Source organism: Vombatus ursinus, unplaced genomic scaffold (genome assembly GCF_900497805.2).
Source record: "Vombatus ursinus unplaced genomic scaffold, bare-nosed wombat genome assembly UNPS02008482.1, whole genome shotgun sequence".
NCBI lineage: Eukaryota > Metazoa > Chordata > Mammalia > Diprotodontia > Vombatidae > Vombatus > Vombatus ursinus.
Genome location: NW_020948260.1, coordinates 12,739 through 17,628, shown reverse-complemented (window position 1 = coordinate 17,628; position 4,890 = coordinate 12,739). Strand labels below are relative to the sequence as shown.

Here is a 4,890-nt window from a genome sequence, read left to right as displayed (position 1 = left end):
ATCCAAAGGGCAATAGAATGACACCTAGCAGACACATATAGGCTGAAGTATATTTGCAGTGATGAACTATGATCAAAAAGTGTTATAAGAGATAACATCAATGAAATATATGATAAAAATATGTAGGGGGGGGCAGAGCCAAGACAGCAGATTAGAGGCAGCAGCTAACTGAACTCTCCCAACATTCCCCTCCAAACAACTTTAACTCCTCAAAACAAATTTTGGAGCAACAGAGCTAATAAAAGGTCAGGGTGAGACATTTTTCCAGCCTAAAACAACTTAGAAAGTTGGCAGGAGAAGGGAAGGGGTAGGGAGGGGAGGGGAGAAGTCTGTGTCACCAGGATGGGAGTCAGCCTGGAGCATGGCAGCAGCACCACACCAGCAGTGGACCTTGGAGGTGGTGGCAACCAGTAGCAACAGGTGCAGCTTTGGGAGTGTTCAGCCCAGAGACAGTAAGGGGATTGGATAACTGGTCAGAAAAAAGATTACAGGGGACTCTTTGCTGCTACTGGGTACAGCTGGAACTGATCGGCAACTCTATTAACCATACACAGTTCTGTATCACAATTCTAGGGCTGAAAGGAGTGCTCATGATCAGTCACAAAGGAGCAGGGTCCCTGCTCACAGTTCTAAGGAAGAATGGAGCACTAGCACTTGTAGCTGCAGGAAAGCAAGGGTCTTGTTCACAGTTCTGGGGCCAAGAGGAGCACTTGTGGTTGCAGGGGAAAAGGAGGACTTCATGGGTAATGACCAGAGGGCAGACCAGAAGGGCAGTGACCAGACCTCTCCCCAAATCACACCACTTTGGAAGCACCAAAAACTTACCCCCAGAATGAGCTCTGAAAACAGCAGTGCAGAAAAAGCCTGAGGCTTGGGATAAGGCTTCCCCACCCCCAGATGAGCAGAGTCTAACTTTAACATGATGTTCAAGGTCAAGAAATAGTCTGGAAAATGAGAAGAATGCAACAGCAACCAAAGAAATCTTAACACAAAAAGCTACTACAAAGGCAGGGAAGACTAAGACACAAACTCAGAAGATAACATGAAACCGGGTACAACCAAAACTTCAAAGAAAAATGCTAACTGGATCCAAGCCCAACAAGAATTACTGGAAGAGTTAAAGAAAGGGAAAAATGTGGTAGAGAAATAATTGGGAAAAGAAATGAGAGTGATGGATGGAAAGAGAATTAATGACTTGGTAAAAGAGGCACCAAAAAAGACTGAAGAAAATAACACCTTAAAAAACAGAATTGGCCTAATGGTAAAGAGACACAAAAATTCACCAAAGAAAACAACTCCTTAAAAAGCAGAATTGGCCAAATGGAAAAAGAGGCACAAAATTATTGAAGAAAATAATCCCTTAAAAATTAGAATTGGAAGAGTGCTTCAAGTTTGGGGTGGGAGGGGGGAGGGGGAGAAGACAGTTGGTCCAGGACCATGCCCAGTTGCCACCAGTGCCACCACCGCTGCCATCATGCCAGTCAGTTGGGCTTCAGACCCAGCATTACCCCAGGAGCCCAGTATTAATTACAGAACTTAAGAGCCAGAAGAGACCACCTTCTAATTCTAGGATACCATCTTCTAATTCATTCCCCTTATTTTACAGTTTCCGCTGCTAGGTGAGGATCCAGAATGGGAGACAAGCCAATTTGGGAGCAGATTGGATCCAGCTTTATGCAACATTACTACAAGTTATTTGATAATGACAGAACCCAATTAGGAGCAATATGTATTGATGTATCTTGCCTTACATGGGAAGGGCAGCAATTCCAAGGCAAAGCAGCCATCACAGAGAAATTGTCTAGCCTTCCATTTCAGAAAATCTAGCAGGACCACCGGCCCACCCCTGACAGCTGTATACTCAGCATGGTGGTGGGGCAGCTAAAGGCTGATGAAGACCCTATCATGGGATTTCACTAGATATTTCTATTAAAGAACATCAATGATGCTTGGGTGTGCACCAATGACATGTTCAGGCTAGCACTGCACAACTTCGGCTGAGCTTCCTCTTCCCAAGGCACCCATGCTGTTTCCTTCTCTCTCCTCTTCCTCATATTATTCACACTTCTTCTCCCCAGCCCCCTTAGAACACTCCAAATATTATACATAAGCCTGCAAGGTCATGGTGGGTGGATGCCATGGTGGGCAGTGGCATCACTACATGAGTGTGTCATGCATGATGTTTAGACGTTAGACTAGCTGCATCTGACAGAAGTTTGTGTTGTACCAGCTCATGCCTTAGACAGACTAAGTAATGCAAAAGGTTGTCTTTTTTTTTTTAACGTACTGACAAGTTGCTCTAGTAACCTAAAGAAACAAAGGAGAAAGCAGCAGCTGCATGTGCAGCCCCGACCTTGATTTATTCAGATGTTCAATACCTCATTATACAATAAAACCATGAAAATTAAAAAAAAATAGAATTGGGCAAGTGAAAGTTAATGACTCCATAAGACATCAAGAAACAATAAAACAAAATCAAAAGAATAAAAAAATAGAACATGAACTATCTTATTGGAAAAACAATTCACCTGTAAAATAAGTTGAGGAGAGATAATTTAAGAATTACCAAACTAACAGAAAGCCATTTTTTAAAAAAAGAGCCTAGACATCATATCTCAAGAAATTATAAAGGAAAACTGCCCTAATATCTTAGATTTAAAGGTTAAAATAGAAATGGAAAGAATCCACCAATCATCTCCTGAAAGAGATCTCAAAATGAAAACTTCCAGGAATATCATAGCCAAATTCAAGAACTCCCAGGTCAAGGAAAAAATATTGCCACCAGCCAGAAAAAATCAATTCAAATATTGTGGAGCCGCAGCCAGATAGATAAGATTTAGTGGCTTCCACGTTAAAGAAGTGGAGAACTTGGAATATAATATTCCAAAATACAAAGGAGCTAAGATTGCAACCAAGAATAACCTGTACAGCAAACCTGAGTATAATTTTTCAGGGGAAAATGGTTATTTAATGAAATAGGGGATTTTCAAGCATTTCTAGTGAAAAGACCAGAACTGAATACAAAAATTTGACATTAAAACAAAAGACTCATAAAAGAAGCATAAAAAGGTAAATATGAAAGAGAAGTTATAAGGGGCTCAATAAGATTAAACTGTTTACATTCCTATAGGGGAAGATGATTCATATGACTAGGGAAATAGGAGAGGAAGAGAGGAAGAAAAGTGGGGTAGGGGGATGGTAAAAGGAAGAGTGGATTAAAAGGAGGCAGTGGTTAGAAGCAAAATAAACTTTTGAGGAGGGACAAAATAAAGAGAGAGAAGAAGAAACAGAAGAAAATAGGATGAAGAGAAATGCACTGTAATCATAACTGTGAGTGTAAATGGGATGAGATCACCCATAGAACTGAAGTGGATAGCAGAATGGATTAGAAACCAGAATCAAATAATATGTTATTTATAAGAGACACACTTGAAATAGAAAGACACACACAGAGTTAAAATAATGAGCTGGAGCAGAATCTAATATGCTTCAGCTAAACAAAAAAAAAAATGTCAGGGCTAGCAATCATGACCTCAGACAAAGCAAAAGCAAAAAAATTGTTCTTTAATTGTTTCAATCATGTCCGACTCTTCATGATCCCATTTGCGGTTTTGTTGGTAATAATACTAGAGAGGTTTGCCATTTCCTTCTCCAACTCATTTTACAGGTGAGGAAACTGAGGCAAACAGGTTTAAGTGACTTGTCCAGGGTCACACAGGTAGTAAGTGTCTGAGGCCAGATTTGAACTTAGGAATATGAGTATTCCTGCCTCCAGGCCTGGCACTCTTTCCACTGTACATCCTAGCCCCAAAAGGAAAAATAGCCCTAATTAAAAGAGGTAATCAGGGAAAATGCATTTCACTAAAAGGCACCATAGACAATGAAGCAATATCAAAAATTTTCACAGCAAGTTTCTCAGATAAAGGCTTCATTTCTCAAACATGTAGAAAATAGAATAAAATTTATAAAAATAAAAACCATTCCCCAATTGATAAATGGTCAAAATATATAAACAGGCAGCTTTCAGAAGAAGAAATCAAAGCCACTATAATCATATGAAAAATGCTCTAAGTCACAATTGATTAGAGAAATGCAAATTAAAACACCTCTGAGGTACTACCTCACACATATCAGAAATGACAAATGCTGGTAGGGATGACAGAAAAAATAATAGATTGTTGGTGAAGGAGTGAACTGATCCCACCATTCTGGAGAACAATTTGAAAATATGCCAAAAGGGCTATAAAATTGCATCTAACCTTTGATCCAGCAATACCATTTCTAGGTCTGTCTCCCAAAGAGATCAAAGAAAAAGGAAAAGGACCTATATGTACAAAAATATGTATAGCAGCTCTTTTTTTGTGGTAGCAAAGAATTGGAAATCGAGGGGATGTTCATCAATTGGGAAAGGCTGAACAAGTTGTGGAATATGATTGTGATGAAGTACTATTGGGCCATAAGAAATGACGAGGGAAGTGTTTCAGAAAAATATGGCATGACCTATATGAACTGATGCAAAGTGAAGAGAGAAGAACTGGGAGTTCATTGTGCACAGTTAACAGCAATATTGTAATGATGATGAATTGTGAAAGACTTGACTACTTTGATTGATAGAGTGATCCAAGACAATTCCAAAGAATTAACAGTGAAAAACTGCTACCTACCTCCTGTGAGAGAACTGATGAACTCTTGAGTCCAAAATGAAGTATAATTTTCTCACTTTTTTTGCTTTTTTTGGTCAATATAGCTAATATGGACATGTATTGCATGATTTCATTGCATGATATATTGCTTGTATTCTCAATAGATGGGGAAGAGTGGGAGGGAGAAAATTTGGAACTCAAAATTTAAAAAGAAATAAATAATAAATTTGAATTTTAAAAAAATATA

The 4,890-nt window shown here is 39.1% G+C and overlaps 1 pseudogene; it reads left to right on the top strand.

Moving 5' to 3' along the window:
* The first annotated feature begins 1,596 nt into the window (after positions 1-1,596).
* Positions 1,597-2,001, top strand: LOC114034194 (annotated as a pseudogene).
* The last annotated feature ends 2,889 nt before the right edge of the window (positions 2,002-4,890 follow it).